Source organism: Falco peregrinus, unplaced genomic scaffold (assembly GCF_023634155.1).
Source record: "Falco peregrinus isolate bFalPer1 unplaced genomic scaffold, bFalPer1.pri scaffold_51, whole genome shotgun sequence".
Classification (NCBI taxonomy): domain Eukaryota; kingdom Metazoa; phylum Chordata; class Aves; order Falconiformes; family Falconidae; genus Falco; species Falco peregrinus.
The window spans coordinates 437,078-461,898 of record NW_026599615.1 but is presented as its reverse complement, the minus strand read 5'-3'; the positions used below and the strand labels follow the sequence as shown (position 1 = coordinate 461,898).

General features: G+C 44.2%; 1 pseudogene; it reads right to left on the bottom strand.

Annotated features, from left to right (window-relative positions):
* Positions 1-1,861: 1,861 nt before the first annotated feature.
* Positions 1,862-24,821, bottom strand: part of LOC129783559 (ankyrin repeat domain-containing protein 26-like) — a 49,103-nt pseudogene continuing 26,143 nt past the window's right edge.

Genomic DNA, 24,821 nt, shown 5'->3' with positions numbered 1-24,821 from the left:
AGCCAAGAGCTCTCCCCTCTCACTAAGAGCTGGCAGCAGAGAGCGGTGAAGAAACTTGAGCACAGGCCACGTCTGAGTTTATCACAGTGACTGACAACACAACGTGAATGTCAAGATGTTCTGTCCCTGCTTCCTCTGTGGAGAGACACTAGAAAGCAGCAAAAGCTGAACTTCTCTTTGACCACTCTGGTGCAGGCTGGAGAAGTTTCTTTACACCTTTTTCCTTTGCAGGGGATCAAAACCTGTGGGATTTCCCAGCGTTCCACGGCCACCAGAAGCTCACCTGCTACCTTCTGCCCAAACCACAAGGAGGACTGCTCTAAAATACAGGGAAAGTCTGGGAACTGATCACGAGTACCCCAACACCAGCCTGTGGCCTTAACACAGTTGTGGAAAAGGACATACACACATGCTGGCCTTTTGCCTGGCCTCCAGGACAGGCTGAAGGTGCAGCGGCGAACAGAGCTGAAAGGAGCAGAGCGCTCTGGAGAGCTGTACGGTTAGGGAAAGGGGTAGAAAGCGATGTCAAGAAGGGGAACGATAAAACAAAGACATATATTAGACGACAAAGTTTATTAAATTTCAAGCTGAAACAGAATACCTGGAATTAAATACAGTATATTAACTTCACAAATATGTATTCATATAAAGAGGAACAGCGTCACAGCAACATTCATTGCTTTCCTCACTGCCTGTTAACTCAGGTCCTTGAATTAGTGGGTAAAACCCCCAGATTTTTCCAGTCTTAATTGATCTCGGGACAACCATTCTTCCTTTCCCAGAACTGGGACTTTGTTCTGTCATCTTCTGATCACTACTGACTTCTGTGCACAGGAAATGACAACGCAGATCTTCAGTAACAGGTAACTCCCTGAAATAAGTAAACCTGCTTCTTTTATTGACACAAATGTCCCAGAACACTGGCTACCATCTGGGCTACCGCCACCGTATCGTCAGCTGCTAGCAGCAACAAAAAGATTGGCTGCCCTATCATACAAGGTTTGGAAAGTACTGAGGAGACTGGAAGTTAGTATTTTAACATTCATTTTTCCCGCACATGAAGTGTTTCAGGTACAGCGCAGCTGCCGATGTAGTAACTGGGAACGTCTACAGCTGCAGCGGCCTTTAACACAAACCCCAAGATGAATACCGTGAGGGGCCACGGGCACAAACGGAAACACAGAGGGCTGGGGCTGAACGTCAGGAAATGCCTCTTTCCGATCAGGGTGACTGGGCACTGGCACAGGCTGCCCATGGAGGCTCCATCCTGGGAGATACTCAAAAGCCAGCATGGTCCTGGGCAACCAGCTCTGGGCGGCCTTCCCTGAGCGGGGGAGCTAGAACGGATGACCTCCAGAGGTCCCTTCCAACCTCACCCGTTCCGTGGTCCTGTGATCCAAAACAAACATACCAAACCCACCACATAGCTCTCTCTGCACTGCTACACACTCACAGTAATGTTAAACCTAAGGCGCATAAGGTGACAGCAACGTGAAGTGCTCCGTCCTCCAGCATGACCACTGGTAAAGATTTCACTTTATCGGCAGAAGCAGTCACGGCATCTGGACTGAAGCAGCAGGCTCAAATCACATCAAATGATGTCCTAAGCATTAAAGTAACACTGGAAACATTAAAAACACATAGGGTGAAAGGATTAAGCAGAACAAAGGGAATGCTTTTGTTAAAACACAGAACATCAGTGGAGAAAAAATAATGCTTCTACGTTAACAAGAAACATTTTGACAATTCTGTCACGCTCAAGAATCAAGGTGAGTCATTCTGCTAGTCCGACAAAAATAGGTGTGCTTCTCGTGGCGAGTGCAAAATAAAACACCTATGCATCAATAAACCAACAGGCAAGTGCAATGTGCTTGACATCCATTTAATAGAATTCACATTCGGACTGCAATAAACACATTTTCCCATCTGAACTGTGGGATGAGAAACTATAGACGCACTATGTAAACAAAATCCTTTCCGGAGCTTTTTTCCCAGCATTTTGTTCAAATCAGGTAATTTTTGGTTAAAACATCGCGGTGCTCCTGTACTGCCCTGCAAAGGGGATCCTGTCAACGTGGATACTTTTTGAAGATCCGTCAGAAGATACCATGGGAGAAGCTCCAGCAGATCCAGCTTCAAGTTCAGCAGTGGCTAGGGAGAAGAGAAACAACATTCCGGTGTTGCTTTTACCCTAGACAGGGCCAAATCAGTCACTATGAAAACATCATGGATAACTGGAGAGACTACAGTCCAGAAAGAGATTTAAAAACTTCCAAGGGGACATAACAATCAAAGGGCTAGGCACAAAGGGAGAAACAATCTTTTTCCACATTTGCCTACCAGCCAACAGTATTTCTAAAGCCAGTGACAGAAATTCTATAGGCTACACACTGAACATCTTCAGGGAATCCACAAATGACTCCTGCTTGCACCAGTGCTAAACTGAGCCCCCCTGCAGACCTCTCGAACCTCCAGTATCTGTTTTCCTTGAATGTTCAAAGCAGTGATTTATTGGAACTCTGCTCCTAAAAACCAGCTTCTGCCTTCTCTGTGACAAACTTAAAAAGAATCCGCCGGTGAAAACGCAAACACCTTTGCAATGCAGTCAGGCCAGGACAAGTCTCCTAGCCTGGCACTTTCTTTGAGGGGCGTCTTTGTAACTCACCCTGGCAAAACCCTCTTTCCTCCACAAAAACACATACTCAAGGAAAGCAAGCCCACCTTTCCTGTTCTTCTCCAGCCACATTTTTCCGACAAGGTCCTGAAACCAAACGCACTCTATGACACCTAGCAGATGCACAGTCAGGTTCAAAATGCACACGGATGAAATGCAACGGCTTTGTGTCCATTCGGACACATGGAACGAGCTGTGAAGCTACAGCTGAACACTCTCTGTATTACCAAAAGCATGCAGGAACAGAAGGAAATTCTCGCAGGGGCTTCCTGCTTTGAAATAGCACCAGTCACTGCAAAGCAAAGCAGTGACTCTGGAGGAACGACTACCCTGAAACAGGTGGAATTCCTCTTTCGACACCTGGCCTCATATTATAGAGCATGTTTCATGCTATGTGTTAAAAGCATTCAACTCATCTGATGTTTGCCTAAGTGCTACTAAATGATCTTTTCCCAAAGAAAGGGTATCTTTCATCACTGATTATATTTTTCTTGCTTATTCAAAAAAGACTGCAACATATAAGCTACAAATACAAGCAATGGACAAGAAACAGCAAAAACCCAGACCCAACAGCAGAGAATGGGCGCGGTATGATGTAGTGCGGAATGCAACCGACGCACATGGAAGAAGCAGCGATGGCTGAAGTCTATAAACGTCTTCTCTCAGGGCTTCTTTTACGTTTGATGTTTGTGCTCAAGGATTCACTCTAGAAAAACGTGACTTCAGCTTAAGCCAAGTGCACCCGTGTAGAGGAAGCGGGTTAGTTTTCTCTGCACTTGTCTTTTTCAGGCAACTGCATAACATTCTACACAATCTTTTGGTAAGCAGGAAATTTTCACATTCAAGTCTAAACTGGAAAGCTAGCAGAAAAACCTCCCTGTGCTTAGCACAGGAACTTGACAGCTTTCAAGCCATTACATTCAGGAGTTAGGAACACTCCTCTTTTTCCTTAAAAATGCCCCTAACAGTGACACATTACCTTGTTTAAGTTCTTTAGCGATTCTTTCATCTAGTTCCTGCCGTACCTAGAATTATACAGAAAATATAGTTAATACTTTAACAGTCACATTTTTCTAATATTAAACTTCTAAAACATTCTTAAAATCCACACATAATGAGAGAAAACCTAAAAATATAATTCCAAGTAGACACACCTTGGTTTGGGGTTTGATTTTTCTTGAAGAGAAACTTTTGGTCAGTCGGGCTGCAGCTGCCTCATTGCTCAGCAACGTTAACAAAACAATTTGTAACTCGCCAGCTGGATTATTACTGGGCATTTAACAAAATACACAGGAAGAAAGCAAGAAAGCCTAGCGCAGTTATAGCAGTGAAGCTACGGCTGAAGTTTATCATCAAACACACAAACAGGATGCCAGCTACACGCCGAGATATGTACAAATGCCACCCACAGGGACAAATCAGCCAGTTGAGGCTGGCTTCTGCAACTTCACAGAGAGAAGAGCTGCACCAGCAGCTGCTGCAGGATTGACACACACCATTTGTATAGAAAAAAGCGTGTGCCAATATTCTTCTTTTCTCCACCTTAAGATGGGAAATTGAAAGAGCTCCTACAGATGACGCCAAAACTTCTTTATTGTTATTGCAAATACCACGACACACATTTATAAAAATATAAAAGCACACACAATTTTTTCTTGCAAACTGTGTACTAAGAAAAACAACCGCAGCTACAGCTTCTACGCAGCGAGTGCTGTGGGGTTTATTATGTAGCTGGAATCAGCCTGGATCACTGCAAAGGAGCACTTACGCCTCTTCTCCCCTAGAAAGTGGGTATTGTTACCAATTAAGTTATTCTCACTTATGATTCTGCCTTCAGAAGCCTTCACAAGAAGGAATCACATCTCCTAATTTAAGAGTCACAGTCCAAGCGCTATATGCTGTTGTTTACATTTGATGATACTTGCTACTCCTACATTTTTCCCATCAAATTTGTGACACACAGGAGTGAATTTCCAAACGGATACCATACAGCTTCCAGGGCTACGATGGCCATGAAGATGCTGCAGGGCTTGGACCTTGTGAGCTATATGCAGAGGCTGAGAGCTGCAACTGTTTCTTTGCTGGAGAACAGGAAAGCTCAGGGGACCTTATCTATGTGTCTAAGTACCTGGTGGGGGGAGTACAGAAGATGGAGCCAGACTCTTCTCAGCGGTGCCAAGCAAAAGAACAAGAGGAATAGGCACAAATCCAGATAGAGGAAATTTTAACACAAGGATTTTTATAATTATTATTTTTTAAAAAATTGTAAGCATGGACAGCCACTGGAACAAGTTGCTCAGAAAAGGTTGTGGAGGGTCCATCCTTGGAGATGTACAACACCTGGCTGGACAGAACAGTGAGAAACCTGCTACGGCTGACCCTGCTTTGAGCAGGGGTGAGGTCGGACTAGATCATCTCTAGAGGCCCCTTTCCACCCTCACTCCTTCTGTGACTCTCTTGATTTTAGTACTGAATTCCTGGGGGAAGGAGCATTTATTTCATGAAATGAGCAGACCCACCTAGCAGCATAACAACAACAAGAACGGAAACACTGCACAGGGTACTCGACAGGACAGAGAGAGCAAGAGCCTCAGGAAGGAAACCACTCTGCTTACCCTCACAAGAGCAGCAGTAACAGGCAGTAACTGCAAGGGTCAGAGGAGCGGGGCTGTAAACCAGCGAAGCGGAGGGAAGGGCTCTCTCTCCAGGAACACAGGGAAAGCTGGGACCAAATTCACCGGATCCTGCAGGAGAAGCACCCCTCCGTGATACTTCATTGAAATACTCTGTGCCAACAGAGCTGCATGAACAATGGAAAAGGACCCCCCAAATCTCTAATTGTTTTCAAGCAGGTACGAGCAGAAGCAAAATCCTGGGGAGAAAGGACCCCCTAACTCCTGAGACGAGACACAGGTAACAGAGAAAAGCAGGAAAACTAATGCCTAGACCAAAATACGGCCCAAACCCAGGACCAAGCCCAAGCAAAGTCGTAGTACTTAGTGGTGTTAGAAGAAACCACTTTCCCTGGTTTCCTGAGTCTTCACAATGACTAGAAGGTCCACAGGACCCTCCGCAACATGTACAAATCAATCAAGAGAAGAAAAAGGTCTTGTTTTCCTCTTATTCATTCCATCAACGTCTTTGTGATTCTCATCCATGTCTGAGGGAAGAGAAATAGGTGGAAATAAAGCCAACACACTGATTTCTGAAAAGGGAATGAATGAAGAGCCAGGCAAAATACACCTCCGAGGACCTTAACTTGCCTCCACTTTTCTCCTTCCCCCCAAACCCCTGGGAAAGGCATCACAGCTGAGTGTCCCAAACCTCCTGAGCAGGTACTTCTCACCTCACTGCACATCTCTTCAGGCGGTAACACACCAGGTGTTCATTTGCAGCAGGCACCTTCTCAACAGTTCTTTTTCAGAAAGTGGTGTTGACTTACTACTTATCCACACAGGCTGCTTTAGCACAGAGTAAGCTGGATCCTGTAAGACTCCGTGAAATGATGCTCCGAGTCTGGAGTACCAGTACTGTTCTGAAGTTGAGTTCCTAGACACAACTGCTGCGACCACCAAGAACTATTTGTATATCAGAAGTGGCAAGGAGGGTAAACCAGCCTACTCCTAGAGCTCAAAGTTCCATTATAACAGATTAAATCCATAGACTATCATCTCACAGACGGTTAACTACCACCGAAGCCCTTGCACTACACCTCACAGACTGTTAACTACCACCGAAGCCCTTGCACTACACCTCACAGACGGTTAACTACCACCGAAGCCCTTGCACTACAAATACATAAAGCAGAGAAGTCCCCTGCAGCAGTCATTCTTTCACTTGGACAAACTAAAGTTCAAAATATGCGCAGTGTTAGGAAAATGTGAATACATCAGTAAGTTTTAATCAAAACCTAACAGCGTAAACAGACAACATTTCCAGTATAAAATACCATCCCAACATTAAACAATGCTGGCTGCAAACCTTGCCATGTATCTGGCTGCAGAGAAGAGAGAGGGACAGATTTTTGATGAAGGAGCTGAAGAAGGAAGAAAAATGGCCTTATGTTCACAGGTCTTCAGTGAGAAACAAGAACGTGGCCTACATGTAAATGAAGGAAGTAAAAAAGCTAACAACAAAGACTGCTACAAGAGCGCAGAAAGCCAAATCAGAAATGGAACAGAAATTGAAAGATGAAGAGGAAGCAGACATTTCCCTTCCCACATTAAACTGGTTTCATTTACCCACTGATTCACCCTGGTTGCAGAGTTCACTGTTCTTGTCTGTCAAGACACGCACGTTCATTTTCACCAGCCTTTGGCACAGCTGTTAGGATTTAAGCTTGACATTTGTTAAACCTAACAGCAGGACTCCAGTCCCAAAACCTCCTTGCAGCACTTGCAGGAGACATTCCTTGCCTTAGTCTACGGACTAAGGGAGCAGGTCTGAAATGCTGAATTGCTAGTTGCTACGGTCACTGTCTAATGACATGCACAGAATTTGTCAAGTACTTGTAATTTATTCCACATTACTGAAGCTCTAATACAAATAAAAACCACCAAAAAACCCCGAAGACATTTGCATGGGATTGGGATTCTACTGGTTAATAAGCTTGTGCCAATATGAACTTTTTTCTATTTTTAAAGATCCTTTTGCACTTCAAGGTTATTCATTTCTGTAGCGTATATATTTGATAAAGGGGAAGGGGCTATACTGGAATGGAACACATTTCTTTATGCTCTTTTAAGAATAACACGCTCATTTTTTACTGAACATGTGATATTACCATCTTCAACATGTACGGCTCTATGTGTAATCACTGATAGTCATGCCTCATGTTTAGGAAAACGGTGCAATCTTTCAAGCCTTTAAACACCAAATTCCTTAGTTAAGTCTAAAGAAGAAACTGTGTCCACTTGCTAGTGGAGCACTCCTTCCTCTTGTCAGCATCATTTACCAGTTTTTTCCAACAGCTGCAGGACCAATGATTACCATCATTTTGAATAAGAGCAGTGTGAACTATTTTCACCTCTTTGCCCCTGAAGCTATTTCAAAGCTTGTGCACAAACGAAATTTACACAAACATCTTCCTCTTCAGAATGGCTGGCATGTTCCCTACTTCCAATAGCCTTTCTCACCTTGAGGAAGCTACTACAAGGAACACCAAATCTGCAGAGAGCTTTGACTAAAAAAAGTAGTGCAAAAGGACTGCCTGAGGCACACTGCAATTTCAGCTTCTTAACTCCCTGTCATCTAGAGCTTCAGTGGCAGAAGCATTTGCCATCTCCAGCCAAGGCAGCACTGCGCATCCTGAATTTAAAGGCAAGGCAAATTCTGTAGAGGGGAACCAGGTTAGTGGCAAAACAAAGCTGAGGCATAACTGAAGTAAACAGTGAAGTGAAGAAAAGGCTTAGAGTCAGAGAAATTCTTCTGCTTTGAAAGAGTCTGGTGAACAGACAGAATACCAGGCAGCACAACCAGCAAAGCATTTCAAAGTAGACTAACACTATAATCTCTGATTTCTTCCCTCATGCTCCAACTTGCCTCCTGAATGGCACGGGACTCCTGCGGAAATGACAGCACAGACTGTGCATCTGGTGATTTTGCATTTGGAAACTGATTGAGATTTGCCACCCATTATTGTATGCAGAGGGATACATGCAGTTTTTCCCTTTTGTTACTTCCTGACTTCAAAGTCTTATGTTGCAATTCAATCCTCTTTTCTCAGATGCATGTTATGCACATGACATACTGCACCCGACTGAGAACAATTAAGCCCGCAGTTCTAAGCGAAATACTCGCCTAGTCCTCTAGCGACTACTGCACCTCTGAGAACTCAGTTCCTTTCTTCTGAAGGACTCCAGAGAAGATCAGGTTTTAAGACTTCCCTGAATACACTGAACGTCAGGTGACTCGAGGCTACAAGCAGTGACACTACAATTAGTCTCAGTCGTTCCCTAACTGGTGATTACAGGAAGAAATATCATAGAGATGTGCAGCTGGATTTAGTAACAGGGAGGTTATTCTTTTTTTCCTGTTTCTTCTTCAAAAAAAGAATCCACAACTGTTAAACCCTTTTCTTTTAAACTAGGACAGCTTTTTTCCTAGAAGTGGGATGGTTTCCTCCTTTGCCTTTTTCTTCTTGTAACATCTCGCTCCCATCTCTCTCTCTTTTTTCCCTGCCCTCACTTGCTCCCTGTCCCTCTTGTTCCCTTGTCCTGGCTTTCTCCTTACTTCAGTTTTGCAGTGGATCCCTGAATTTCGCCTCCTTTCTGCTGCTTGCGTGCAGAATAATCCCTGCAGGTGGTACAGTACTAATTGCCTCCCACGTTCTTTAGGTAGTGTTATGTCCACCCCTCTGACACAAACACCACATTCGCAACGATACAGAAAAGTTCATCTCTTAACTGCCGCTGCTACGCACTACCTACACACTGCTTTGTCTATTTTTGTTTTGTTGTTTGGTTTGGTTTTTTCTTTTTCTTAAACCAGGTGCAGTATGTAGACACGTTATTTTAAATGGATTCTTTCCAATGTAGGTGGGACCACTGAACCAGGGTAAGGCCTAAAGGTGACCAAATGCTTCTCACATCCATTCAACAACAGAATGTGCGAGGGACAGACACTGACTGAACAGGCAAGCTTGCCCATGCCTCAGTCCTATGCTAGGTGGGAAACCGATTACAACTACTGACATCTGTTTCCAAGTCTCATGATACCACGTTTACCATTCTGTGAGGGATGTGCTATCATGCTGACTGCTAATTACAGGGCATATTTTGACCAGAGGTATTGCAGAGGTTGCAGCTTTTTACCAAATTAGAAAGCTCTGTAGACTTCCTGAGGAGCAGTTACATATAACACCACATAGCAGGACCCACAAAATCAAATGCCTCCTAGGCACAGCATTCGTCCCGCACTCAAGTGAGAAGTAACGTGCCCTGTTCATACCATCCTAGTTTTGAAGCATCCCTTTGTTGGTATTGTACTAAAACAAGTTCCGGTGAAGAAACTGCTAGCATGAACATCAGTGAAGGAGGAAAAGGTGTCTCAAACAAAGAAGTCTGATGGGATTTTGCACTCATCATAAAGATAGCTGTTTTAAAAAAGGTCATCCACAGAATGGCTTGGGTTGGAAGGGACCTTAAAGATCATCCAGTTCCAGCCCCCCTGCCATGGGCAGGGACACCTTCCACTAGACCGGGTTGCTCCAAGCCCCACCCAGCCTGGCCTTGAGCACTGCCAGGGATGGGGCATCCGCATTAAATTTTACTGAAGAGCTTATTTGGGAGCTTCCTATGCCACAGTATTCTTCACCACAGTTTCTCTTGCAAAAGAGAACTTGCAAAAAAAACCTGTTACGCAGTTCATCATTTAGAACTCAGTATTTTTTGGTCTTTGAGCGCTTCTGGAAATTTTATAACCCTAATGACCAGAAGTCTTCATTTCTACCACCTAGTTGTATACTGGTTTGATGAGCAATTTGGTTTAGCATATTAGAGCATATGGTTTGGAACTAGAAAGGGATTCTAACTTTAGACTGAAAAGCACAACCTTGCTTACAGATACTCTTCAACACTAGTTGAGACCAGTATTTAAAAACGCTTACCTTAGCCACATAGGCTTCAACTCTGTTTCTTGATGGTAACGTATTCCCGGTCGGGGTTAGGAAGCTTCCTCCTAGATTTAGACTTCTATTCAGTGCCGGATTGTTGCTAATATGTCCCAGTTCAGTTGAATACAGAACTGGAGCACTGACAGCGCTGCTTGCAATTAAAGGTTTGCTTCTATGGCACTCCTGAAGGAGCTTAGCGTTGGCTTCTGCTCATCTCTCATTAGCTCTGAAACATTCAGAAGCATACAAAGAATTATCTTTGGTAATAACACTTCCGCAAAGTTACCCTCCAGGTCTTTGACTATTATCTGACTTCTGAAAGTGGAAGGGATTAAGAGAGTTCAAAAAAAAATGTCCATAATTTGATCTGAGGTTTTTTGAAGAGCCTATTTCTAGGTAGCCACACTACCTGCAGGAAGCAGCAAGAGTTAACCAATTCTTTGGACTTCTCAGCATTAAGGCCTCAAAGCAGTCTGTGCACACCGTGTGTTTACATAGCTCTTCCTGAAAGGTACATCACCGGCGTAAGAACTCTGGGCTTCCCTTCCTTTCCCAAAGCAAGCTGAAACCTATGACATGCGGCTAAAATGGAAGCCAAAAGATTTTTGTTGTTCTTCTTCATAGCACCAAATGCCGTTCTCTGAAGGGCCTATCCTTATTCAAGCAGTAAAGGACATGACATTCTCTTTTCTGCCGTACTTAGAATAAGAAGAGGAGATTAGAGACTGGCAAAAAGGCTGCCTGTTAAAACAAACTCAACTTCAAAAATATCCTATTAATGCCCATGATCGGTGGTGTTACTGCTGGAACACTGAAGAGAAGCGAAGATAGTTCCAATGAACAGGGGGGAGCCTTAAGGTACTTTCATCACAAATGTGCTATCTTATGCATAATGCTGACCAGATGTAGAAAAGGTATTTAACGAAGAAAACTGCTTGAGGAAAAAGTAGTATCTTATTATCACGCCAAAAATGCATGGACTTACCCTTCCAGTTTATTTCCTAGGCACCTTCCATTTTTAACTTCCTCCAGATACAGGTCTTTGTACTTTTCCGCTTCTGCCTGTACAGATTCTTTTTGAAAAATACTGTCTCGTTGGGTATTTTTTATCCTGTCCAATTCACGTTCGAGGTCTCCAATTCTGTGTTCTAGCTGGCTTGTCAGCAAAGCATGACGACTGGCTCTGATTTGTTCTAATCTGTCCTGGGAGGCTGCCTGCATCTGAAGTAGACACACACTTTCAACCACCGCAAAGAAAAAGAGAACTCCCCTCGCCAGTCAATTGCACGTACCCAATTTCAAGGGCCCAGCTCTATTCAGCGAGGCAACTGTGCCTCCTCACTGCCATCAGCGACCAGGGCAGAACCCTGGAACTACCACACTGAATGATTCTTTTCATTCAGAAAGAACCCCCATCTTAGCACTATTCTTCATCAAAGCTACTGATGGAAGAACACAATCTCTGTAGGACAGGGCATAGCATTCCTCAAAGAAATTATGGAGATGCCGCACCCCCAGCCCCCACCCTGCAGCTTTGGTGACTTCTTTTCTGAGCGTTGCCCCTTGTGCAATGACTAAGGAAGATGTGTATGCCTGGCTGTGACAACTCTAAGTTGCAATACCCATTCAAGGATAAACAATGAGAACAAGACCAGTGGACAGTGATACCCCTCCAAGAACTGCAAAATGAAATTCTACCTTGGCAAGTTTTTGATTCAGGGCCTGCAGGCACACTGCACGCACATGAAAGCATCTTGCCCAACCATATTCCCTTCTCCCACTGCCCTTCAGGAAAAACAGAAGTACAGCGTAACACATGGAATCAGGCACCACCCCCCGCCCCTAAAAATGACAACCAAAACAGAAGTCTATAACAGACACACATAAGAAATGAACTTACCTGCAAAATCAGGTTGACTTCTTGCAGTTTTTGTCTTATTTCTTGTTCAGCTCACTCTTCCACCTCTCTTTTGGATTGTTCTATTTGGCTGCGATCCACCATGTTAGTCTCCATATGGTGTTTGAGATTAGCCACCTCTTCTTTCAGCTGGCTTTTGCTCTTCTCCAGTTCTTCATGGTTCCCACGCATGGTGGACAACTCCTCTCGCAAATCATGATTTTGTGCTTCTAGCTGCATGCCTTTTTTAGGCTCTATCTCCAGCTGCTGGGAAAGTTCATCAACCTGTAGACAGGAAAGGGGAAAAAACCAGGGAACTCAGAGGGATCTAAAATTAGTCAAATCTGTGAAAATTGGTAAAGGAGTTGGCCATCAACACTGTATTTACCATCTGCTGATTCAGTGTTAAAACAAAAGTGATACCAGGCTCTTCTTTTAAAACAAGAACAGCTTTCACATAATTTCTGACAGCATTCCTCAGGTTCCCATCCTTCCTCAGTTCTGCAGTGGGTCACGGACCGAGAGGTACCAAACCAGCGGCATGACACCCGCAGGGCTAGGCTGAAAAGCACCAGGGCTATTCTTCTGCGAGGTGTTCATACGATCATAGGAAATCAAACACACCCATACCCAGTTACATCACAGCCACATTCTGGTTTCATCAGAAAAAGAACCATGTGTCACGCTTCAGAGGAACTGTCACATGCTGTCACACGGTCAAAGCTTTGTCACAGAACTGACAAGGCAAGAAACGGGTACCCTTCTCTTCCATTCCGCTAAACGATCTGGAAGTAGCGGTTCAGAACACCGCTTTTGCAGCAGTGGTGGCAGAAGACAGTCTCTTTAGGTCAAAGCTGCAGTTTGTTTTCAAAAGATTTCCAGGAAATATCAGACTTCCCATAGGTCCCAATGGTCAACTACAGCTCTATCCCCTTCTTTCCCCCTCCAGAAACATCCATCGTCTATACCTATTAACCATAAAACATGATATCCCATCATCTTTTATTTTTAAAAAAGTGGGGGAAACCAGCAGAGTCAACACTTGAAAGTCTCTAAAATACGTAGAAACTTTACACTTATTTAAAATTGCCCAAACGTAATTCCATTCCCTGTCATTCAAAATAACTCTTCCAACAGGAACACAAATATGCTGCTAACCTGTGAACTAAAAATGAGCCACTGTCAAGGCAGTTGACTCGTTCTACAATAATATCTTCTAAAAAGGAGCATAACTTTGAAACACAGCTATCTCAGTAATGAGCGGAGAAGCAGCTAAAGGTCACATGCTACCGAACGGCCAGAGCAATGCAGGAGCGGGCTGGAAACTAGGACCACGCGTGGCAATCGGTTAGCTGAGGGGAATGTGCTCGAGCTTGTCTAGACAACAATTAACATGATGAGGCATGTTTGCAGAGCACAGGGGAGTGGGAGACGGATGGCGCCAAGGAAAGGTAACACCTTGCTGTTAATTGCTGGTAGTTAACCACCAATCAGGGATTGCCTAGGATGCAAGGCTTAGCTTCAAGAACCAATTAGTTTGAAACGCGCAGCTTCTGAAAGTGTATAAAAACGTGTGCTTCTGTACAATAAATTGACATTTGCTTGCATCAAGCTGTGTCCCGTCTCTTCATTCGCCGCAGAGCAACCTCAAAACCATTTGTGGGTCTCTAAGACCAGGAAAGACGGACTGAGTCAGCTACTAGTAAGCAACAAGTTACAGGGTTTTTTCCGCACCACCTCACACTGCATTGTGCCCTGGGAAGCAAAGACACCATTCCGAAAAGCAAACCCCCACCTGCCTCCTGCTCAACTCGTGCCCGAGACAGCCTTCAGGGGGTGACCTTGGGCAAGGCCAACTGCACAGAGCTGTTCCGAGTGATGGTGGCGTTACTCCCCTCTCTTCCGAGAGGGAATGCATCCGTCGGAGCCCGACGATGCTGCCACGGCCTCAAGCTGCAGCCAGGCCTGTGCTGGGCCTTCACTGCTCTCAGCCCTGACCCTCACCCATGGACGTGACGGCCCAGTAGGACTGCAGACCTGCCCATCCCTATGGACCGGCCTGGTGATCTGCACTCTTGGCGCACTCTGCTTACTGTCCCCAGAACTGTCCCCAGAACTCTTCTGCTCTTCTTGGTGAGGGCCTGTGGGGCTGATCCCTGGCCTGTGTGGTCACAGACCCTGCCAGCCTTGCTGTGGCTCTTGCTTTGCCCTTCCTCTGCAGGACAGCCTACCCCTGATGTGCCCTCGCAGATACTGCTGTGTACGTAACACTTCCGTCTTTACCCCTAAGAGCTACATCAGTATTACAGTCGCCTACTACTGTGACCATAGAAGGAACATCAAAAAACAGCCAAATAATTTCAGAAATACAGCCAAGAAAAAAAGTCAACAATATGAAAAGAAGTATAAAGAAAGAACAAAGGTTTCACAAGAAAAAACACCACAATAACCCAAACAAAGCAAAGCTCACCTTTGTTCTTAATCTGCCAATTTCATTGACCGCTTCAGAATACCTGTTCTTCACTTCTCCCTGCAAATTAAGCTGGGACAGTCCCCCTCTCTCCTCATACACCCTTAGTTCCTTCGTAGCTCTGCTCAGCAGCCTCTTCAACCTGCACAGCAAACTAGTCATGAAAACAATGAAGCAAAGGAACAAAACTGGACTTTTTCACATACTCTCATGTAAACAGCACAGACACCACTTGCTTTATCTTTAATGTACTTGACACACCAGGAATTACCAGGAAAAACCAGTATTCCTGCGCCACATACACTTGGAGAGTCCAGATTTCACCTGAAAAGAGGAATGAAAGACTCCCTTCTTCCCAGGAGAACTGCAGGGCTACCTGCACCTGCAGTTGTTTTGGCAGCTAGTGAAAACTAGGGGCTGGTGTACAGAAGTACCTTGCAAGAACTAACACGAGGCCGGCATCTGCTCACAGTTAGGTACACCTATTTTTACACTAAAGTTTAATAAAACATGACTTCTACGCAGGGATACCTCTTCACCATGCTAAAAAGCCGTCCCTCTTACAGTCTTTCTGCAGATCGAGGTTTCTTTTCATTTCTTGGGCCAGACGTAGTTCAGCTGGGCGTTTCAACTCTACCAGCTTCTTCACTTCCTTTCTTTCACTCTCACATCTTTCTTTTCTCTTTTGAAAGTGTATCACACAAACAGAGCACAGGAAAAATACCTACGTACAGTCTGTGCATCTAGCGCTCTCCACAGAGAAGCTGCCGGACGTCTCTATCCGTTAGCCACGTTCCACAGAATGCCACGGGACGGAATTCCTGAGGATATTCCATCCCTTCAGGTTTCACATCAAACAGACCAATACGTAACTACAGAAACAGATGCCCTCGCTGAAGCAAAGGCCATCCTCTTCTAGACATAACAGGTGGAAAAGATGCTGGAGAACACTTTTGGCAGTGCCTCTGCTCATAGTAGGGATTACGTAGGTATGCACTTCATGGGAGAACATGGATCCATCCAAAGCTTTCATGGGATCTTCCAGCAACCAGCAGGCAGGGGCTTGTGGAGGAATCTGATCTTTTGGAGTTCTTCAACATTTTATTCCCCTCGGCCATTACCTCCACCTCTTCTGTGTGGCCATTTACTTAGCCACATGCTGGTTTTCCTCCTCTTGGTGTTTTCTCAGCCACACCAGAGGAGAGCTGGCAGCTGTTTTGACTTTGTACTTCCATTTTCCCTCTACAGAAAAGGAGAAAAGGGGAAGGCTGTCCCTTGGCAACTGGCAGGCGCTGCTTGTTTCCCAAGCACTCGTTCATTTACCCAGCATTCCTTCAGTATGTTTTTCGGCAAGGCTTTTAAGCTCCCGCTACGCTGAAAACATACAGCAGCTCCTCCACACACGCACTGGAAACATCAAGCATTTTAAACCTGCCCAGAAACCAAGGGGTCAGAAGATGACCACACAAAATCCAAGGAAGAACTGGGAACTGTGGCCTTGCTCGATGTGCTCAACTGATAGCAAACCACACTGGGAACTCTTCCCAACAGAGCCACTCCAGAACTTACACAAGGATACCCATCTAGCTTTTATTTGCTTCCTCCATGACCCCCAAACGATAAGGTACTCGCAGCCTGAATGGCAGGGATAACAGAAAACAATGATACGTAAGAACCTGACCAGAAGGTGCATGTGGTTCTCCTGGGTATTGGCTCGGTGCCTGGAGAATTTTCTGGGCCCACCTGTTGCAACAGTTCAGCCTTCTCCTCGTCCAGCTGAGCAACGCGCTCTTCAAGGTGGGATCTTGACTTCAAGTGCTCCTCCCACGTGCTGTGCAAGTCCTTGGATGTCAGAGCCAGCATGTTCTGCTTCTGCGTCTGTGAAAGCAACAGTGGCAGAAGAAAAAGTAAGGTGGCCGGAAAAGACAAGAGCGCAGGAGAATGCAGTAACTTACACAGAAACAGGCCTAAGCTCTCCTCCACCCATCCAAGACCTATGGCCAAGGTTGGCGTGGAGTGTAAAACACACCTTAGGAACCATAACCAAGAACAGCAGCTGGAGCTGGTGGGAAGAAGGAATACTCTAGAAGCGACAGGATGAGGTTACAACTTTGGGGGATAAGATGACATGCACACACACACAGAATCACCCTACAGCTTTCCTGCAAAGCTCCTCTGGTTCCCTCTATACTTCAGTTTTCGTAAGAACACTGCAAAAGGTGGTGCAAAAGGACAACATTCGCTCCTGCTTTCAACAGCTACACTCAGATTTATTCATATAGTTACAGACATTAACTACCTTAGTTTTCACCGTTTTTTCCAACTCCTTTTGCAAGCGCAGCTTGTCTCTCTCCAGGTCACTGTGGTAGCGCGTAGTAACTTCAAGTGAAGCTTCTGGCATAGATTGCTTTTTAAGTGCAGCAGCAAGCTCCTGCTGCAGTTGTCCAAACATGCCCTAACGAAACAGTTAAATTAGCATGAAGAAAGTTCTAAGAACACGAAATACGCCTTTAACTTATTTTGTTATACGGTTAGACCTGTCTAGATTGAACCCAAAAGTATGAAATTTTGCCTGCCACCAGCAGGCATCTGCACAGATGATGACCTCTCGTCATCTTTCTCAGCTGAGCACCTTTGACTATCAGCAGCTGTTCATGAGGATTCCTGTTTCCTAACACATAAAAAAGGCTCAGGTATTGTTCTTCCTTGAACAATACACAGGAACACACTGCAATCGGGTATTTTTTTCTAACAAAACCCAAAGAAATCTGTTGTGATCTAAGAGCCACAGTTTGACTGCAAATATTACTCCGGTGACTGAAGGCAGGACTTTGTGTTAGATTGTTCTTTCTTCTGTTTCTTCACTGTACAAATACAATTAAATGAATACAAATATCTGAAAGCTCCTTTGAGATACACTTTAAGGGTATGTTGAATCACATCCTCTTGTAGTCTTCTTACTCAGCTCGTTTTAGAAATACTGATAGATTAGGTTTACAAAAATCTGGATAGCTCATATATATATATAGCTATATACATATACACACACACACTCTCTCACATGATCTTCAAAAGGAACCCATTATTTTGGTAGTAAGAACACAAAGCAAGTCACAGTTTACAATGATTGACAGTACTGCTGGAGTGTGGCTACACATCATAAAAGAGAAAGCTTAAGGTCACCGTCTGACATGAACTTTGAGGAACAGGCAGGCCCCTCAGAACCCTCAAAACACATACAGAAATCAACAGCTGGACATTACTAATACTCTTCAATCTTGATAGCAGCTTACAGAGAACCTCTTTTTTCCCCTCTATAGAAGCTTCATATAAATCTGTCCCCAACCACTTCACTTCTCTGCATCTTCATTTCTCAGCCCTCGTGTATTGGATGGTTCCTCCTTTTATACCACTCTCATTCATGTCATCAGTGCAATACTTACATCAAAACCATCAAATACTTTAGACTATTCTATAGGGCATAACATGGACTAAGGAAAATAGATGGAAAAAAGTTCTAGAGAAGAATCACCTTTCTTGATCAAAGCTTAGACTTGGGTACCTTTTTTCTGTTCTCTGCTTAGATCTGAGGACTAATATCCCCGTTGCCAAAACTTTCCGCAATTCCGAGGGAAACATAACAAACCAGAACAAATGAGTATTCTTTGGTCCCATGCATGTAACTTACACCGGATACATTGGAGGAACAAACTAATTTCAAGAACGGACAAACTTTAAATTGTTCTTTCTACGCATATACTTTACCTGTCTTTCTACTACGTCAGTCTCGTATTTAAAGACTTGTTCCCTTAAATCAGTACGCTTGGCATTTAAATCCTTGTTTCGCTCTTCTATTAGATAAACTTGCTTTTCTGTATCAGCTCTAAGTTTGTTGAAAATGTCTTTAAAACGCTCCTGCCCATAATCCGCTATTTTTTCTTTCATGATCCTCTTGTTCTGCATCTCTTCCCATTGCTGATGGAGTAAAAAGGTTTTCACTCTGGAGCTGGGCCAATCGCTCCTGCAGGGACTCCTGTTTTATTACAAGTTTGCTTACTGGATCTTTCTCAAGTTGTCGAGCATGATCACATTCCTTTGCCCGACACTGGCCTTGACTTAATTCTTTTTTGTCATTTCTAAAAGCAAAGCTTTTTCTCTGAGCATTTGCTTCAACTGGTGAAGCTCATTTTCCAGCCTATTAGCTTTGCTTTTAGCTTTACACAGCTGCAGAGACAAGCTCTTGTTGGTTTCTTGCACGTCAGAGAGGTCACGATGGAGCTCGACTTGCAAGCAAAGGCATTCATCACGTTCTCTGGGAAATCTTCGTTCAGCATTGCTTTTTGATGACAAATGAAGTTCAAGTTCTTGAACTGCAGCGTTCAGGGAGGAACGCAATGATTCAATTTCTGTCTCTAGTCTGTCTTTGCTTTTGTTTGTCTGCTCAAGTTTGGAAGTCAGCACTGCAGATTCTCTCTTTACTAAGTCCAGCTCCGCGTTGAACTGAAAAAACATTTGTCTTAATGCTTCCTTGTGCAGTTTAAGTTCCTTTTTGAGAGCTTCATTTTTTTCTTTCAAGGTCTCATTTTCCTTTAAATATTTTCCTTGTTCCTCCTGGTGCCTAAGTCTTACTTGAGTGAGTTCTAGCCTTAGCATAGCAATCTCATCTTGTAGCAACTGATTCTTGTACAACAGATCCTCTTCTCTATCAGTGCTGGATTCCTGAATGACAGGGAAAATGAATAAAGAGCCAATTGGGAAATGAATCTACAAAAAACCTGCAGCAATAAACTGCATTTTAACATTTCTAGTACCGAAGCATGACTTCGAAGATGAAGTTTCAGGCAATAAGCTACTCTGTGAACCCATGCACATGTACAACGTACGTACCCAACGGAAGTGCAACATAGCCTTAAAACCTAAATGAACATCCCAAATATACAGTTACGGTTTTTTCCCCCCTTAAACCAGCAACCAAAGCTTTTAAAATGACAGCGCTTTCTTGTATGTGCATGCCTTTATAATACTGCCTTTAAGGTTGAATTAGTTGTGCTACAGCTCTGGTAAAAACAAGGCCAGAAAGGGTATTTTCCTTCTCAAATGTCTTCTGAACACTTATCCTTTTGTATTACTGAAAGTTAGCTATAAGACTCAATCACCCCCGGAATGCAATAGTCCTGTATATTTCCTCTTTATTGTATGTATAACTTTTTCCCACTTAAACACATTCACCCTACATTTATTGGGCAGCACAGCCAAGAACAAAAAGGCTTCAAGGCACTGCACATTCTTTAGGAAATTCAGTAAACTCTTTTCAAGATCTTTTTTAATACAGTGTTTATGATTGCTTTTTCTCCTCCAGTTACTCTAACTCTTACAGAGAGTTGAATTCATTGCTGATAGTCGATCATAAAATTTTAGTTATGTGGAGGTGGCAAAGAAAGGCATACTTGAAGTAAGTTCAATAAGGGAATAACTAATTAAAAAATAAAAGCAATGGAAACACAAACACTGTCAAACAACTTTCTTCCTGGTCAACCTTGCCATAGGTAGCTAGGTGTTTCACTGCTAGAAAGCCTAAAAAGCGATGACAAAATGTCTATGAAATGGAAAATAACAGATAGGTTAAGAAACGGTGTAAATAGTGTCTTCTATTAGCTTCCGACTTGCACAAGTAATTCAGGTACATACAGGAGTGATGCTGCTTTCCAGAACTTTTAGACATAAGAGAAAACAAGACAGGAATTTACCCAGATAAGTTACACTGGTAAACAGTAAATAAACATCAGGAAACAGAAAAAGTTATGTAAGATTTATTATGACTTTAAAACAAACATGGTGAAATGTAATTTATTAGAAAAAAAATCTGCTTACCTCTGAATTTTTTCCGATAGATCTTCTTGTCTCTTCTTCTAGTTCCTTTTGTCTCCCAAGGTGGTTGTTCAAAATTCCTTCTTGAAGGGCTCTGGCCCTCTTTTCCTGAGAGCGCTGTCTCTGTGTTTCATCACGTTCCTCTTCAACCTACAGTAATACAATAAAACTGCTTGCATCTTAAGAAAAAACAGAGCTAGCAATACATCTTCCCATTCTCCCTTGCATACTTGAAAACATTTTTGATTCCCCACCGTTATGATAATCCACCTATAAATAAATAAATTTAAATTTTCTTATGAAAATTTAAGAAGGCGAAATACAGGATGTTTTGTAGTAATTCAAAAAAAGGTCAGGCTTTGCCTGAAATACAAATGAAACCTAAATTTTGAAAAAGGAAAAAAGGAATAATAAACTGCAAAGCAAAAAAAAAAAAAAAAAGAACAGCCCAATTGTGAACCAACTGTACTCTACTGTCCTCAAAATTTGACAACTGTTATCCAACGCCTCTTCCGTGAACAAAGCGCCTCCTTCTCTAGGCATACTGGAATACAATTGAAAAGAAGCAGAAAATAAGACAAAGAGTTTAATTCATTATTTAATAGACCTGTTTCAAGAGCTTTCTCAGTGTTCTTAACTCCATTTCTAAATTCCTAGACTGTAACTCAAGTTTCTGTTTCTCCTCCATCTCTTTACAACATTGATCTTCTTTCCTTCGGAGGTCTTCTCTCCTTTTCTCACACAGCACTTCTACTCTGAGCCTCTTTTCTTCTTCTTGTTTCAAAGAAGATCTGGGATTTAACGGAGTATTTGAGAAATAAAAGCACTGATATAAAAGTAGATATTCCACATGATGAACTTGCAGAGACAACTCAAACCATAAAAAATGTTAAACGTTTTCAGAGTTCATATTTTTACTGTACTTTTCAACTTTTTAAAGAATTCTAACTTCATTCCATTGTGCATGGTATCAGTTGTACAAGATACAGAAAAAAAACGTTGAGTGATTTATCAGTTATTTTTAAATTTGTATAGGGAAACACACACCAGTGTGCACACTTCTATAATAAAATTTAAAAAATCCATCTTCATATTACAGCCATTTTGCTGAAAAAGGAGTTTGTTGTCTCATCAGATCAAAGCATCGTAAACTTTTACTATGGTTAGTATACATTTTCTTAGTATACTGAGCAGTGCCTACACATTACGGATTCAGTGACCAGAAGCAATACTGGTGAATCAGCACGCCACTTATCTATGGCAGACCCAACAATTTTTCAGCAAGCCTTCTGTAAGTCTAAAACAACTGCTGACCACAGGCAGGACAAGCAGCTTCCGTTTACTCCAGAAGGATGTCAGTGTTCAAAACCAGATTCAGAAATGCATGGGGTTTAAGCTGAATACGATTAAAAACAGTTTTAAACCCCAGTCGGATCTACCTCTGGGAGAAACTACAGCAATTTCATTTTGAAGCTGACTTACAAGGAAAGCCTTATGGAAGGTCAGCTTCTTTACCAACTGAAACAATCAGCAATAAGCACTGACATGGTAAAAAACGGTCCATGGTGTGCCCACGGTACCCAAACAAGCAAGCAGCTTTGTGTTTGATCATTATTTTGACTATTTTTTCCCATATACTCGCAACAGTCAACAAGAAAAAAAAAAAAAAAAAATCAAGTGTCAGCGTAAGGGAAGAACTGCCAATTGAAAGCCTGCTTTAGAAATTCTGCAAAACAAGAATCAACCACCACTAAAATTACTTGAAAGACTGACAGAAACATTTGTATTTGAATGGCGTATATTGCAAGGAAAAAGCTTTACAGGTAATTTCTAGGGTAATTTCGCAAAAAGTGTAACTTTTAAAGTATAAATTTAACGCTGCTTGGAGAATTCACTTAGAATGAAAATACTACTTCTTTATACTTGACAGATGCTTGAGGATTTTGAACACCTGCTGAAGTCAAACCCAGGCCAAGCTGGGACCGGCCTCGTCTTCCTCGTACTCCCCTCCCCCGCGCTGGGAGGCCCAACTCCCCCAGGCCCAGCTCCCGCAGCCTCCCCTCACAGGGCTGGTGCTCCTGCCCCCGCGCCAGCCCGGCATCTCCCTGCCGACCTCACACGGGCTGGGCAAGATCTCCTGGGCTGGGCGGCCAAAAACCGGACCCCGGGCTCGAGACACAGCTCAGCAAGCCCTGAGGAGGGGTGGGCACTCACTGCCCCCAGTGCCCTGGCACTGCTGCCCCCCAGACAGCCCAGGCCGCTGCGGGCCGCCCCAGCTGCCAGCTCACGGTGGCTCCTGCTGAGCTCGCGCTCTGCCTGGGCCGCCTGGCCCTGCTGGGCCAGCTCCCCAGCCACGCCATCCCACCGGGGATCACCACGAGGAGATCTCCCCTCCCAGGCCAGGGCTCTGCAGTTGTCCTTGCTCAACTGCCTACGGTGCCTGCTGGCCACCCCTGTCGGACGTGATGTCAACAGCGATGAGAAACCTCACGCCTCCGGGTCTAGCTCAGGAGTGTGGGGAAAGGGGCAATCCCAAACTTGACCTTTCCAACAAACAAACAGGTAAGCAAACAAATGCTCTAAGCTCTGCTTTGACTTGCACTGGGTGGAGTTACCAGAAATCCTAGTACTATAGGCCAACTGAAGCTGCGAGGACAAAATGAAAAAAAAACCCACACCCAACCACCTCGCAAATCTCTCTTATAAATCTGATTTCCCCGTACACACTCTCTTGCTCTTTTCTTGCTAGAAAACAAAGTTAGAACAACATCCAGAAGACTGTACATGGAGCTGGTATCCGGACGTTTTTCCCCTCTCACATTATGTACTTCATAGCATAACTGGCCCACGGGATTCAAAAAACCCAAACCCAAAAGACTGGGAACTTCTCATCCTGTTGCCTGCACCATCGGTGTCTTTCGGAACAAAACCACTGACAAGATAATACATTATCAGACCACAATTTACATACCTAAGGCTTTGGATACCCCTTTTCCATTCCGCTTCTTGGTGAGCCGACACGGATTTCAAATCTTGAGTCTTCTCCGCTCTGAACTGTGACTCCTCCCTTTCATCTTCCAATTTCCTTACTTCTCTTGAGAGCGCTTTATACCGATTTTTCTGACGTTCTATTCTCCGTTCATATTCAAGAAGTATGTTTTGCATTTTCAACAAAGTAGCAGAACCTGTTTTGAGACAGAAAAGACACAAAGCTGCACAAATACTGCCCAATGTATAAGCTGTTCAATGCTTTGCTGTATTAGGTGCAGGTGGCAGGTTAGTGGGAAGGTCCCTGTGAGAAGCAGCCAGGGGTCGCCCCGTGCTGGCCATGGACGGTTTCGATGGACCCACCGCAGGGCACAGCTGAGCCTCTCAGCCGTGCTGGCAGCTCCTCAGGAAAAACAAATGTAGGAAAGGGCGAAACCACCACACGGGCAGAGAAGGGGAAAAGCATGTGAAAACCAGCCCCGCAAACGAACACCCAGGTCAGCGAAGGAGGAGGGAGAGGTGCTGCTCCAGGTGCCAGAGCAGAGATTCCCCTGCAGCCCCGGAGAGAACCATGCTGGAGCAGATACCCACAGTGCAGTGCTGCGGAGGACCCCGTGCCAGAGCAGGCGGATCCTTCCCGAAGGACCTGCGACCCATGGAGGGCCCAGGCTGGAGGAGATTTTCCCCAAAGGACTGCAGCCTGGGGGAGGACTCACACTGGAGCAGGGAAAAGGGACGAGGAAGGAGCAGCAGAGAAACTGCTACGTCCCGACTGCCGACCGCAGCCTCCCCGCGCTGCCTGGGGAGGTGGCAGGGAAGGAGCGCAGCAGAGCTTGAGCAGGGGGGGTGCCGACGTGTCCTTCTCAGGTTTGGGGTCTTTGTTTCTCACTATCCAAATGTATTTTAATCGGTGGAGTCTGTTTTGCCAGTGACAGTCACTGGGAAGTGACAGCCCTGCCTTCACACTGACCCACAAGCTTTTTCGCCCCGTTTTGTCAAGGAGGGGCAGTGGCAGCACTGGGGGGGGAGTTTGGCCTTCGGCCAAGGTTAACACTTGCCTAATGAAATTTTAGCATAGTCTAAGAGCCCTAGTAAGTGATGCTTATGTTTATATAATGCCTTGTGCATATACGCAAGCATCTTATGACAGTTGAAATTTGTTATATATATGTACTTACTATTTTTAAGCAAAGCCATTATTTTGCTGTACTCTTTGTCATTAGCTGTTGAGGGGGGTGCTGGTTGTGGCTGGGATAGTGTTAATTTTCTTCGCAGTCGCTGGTACGGGGCCATGTTTTACAGTTGTGCCGCA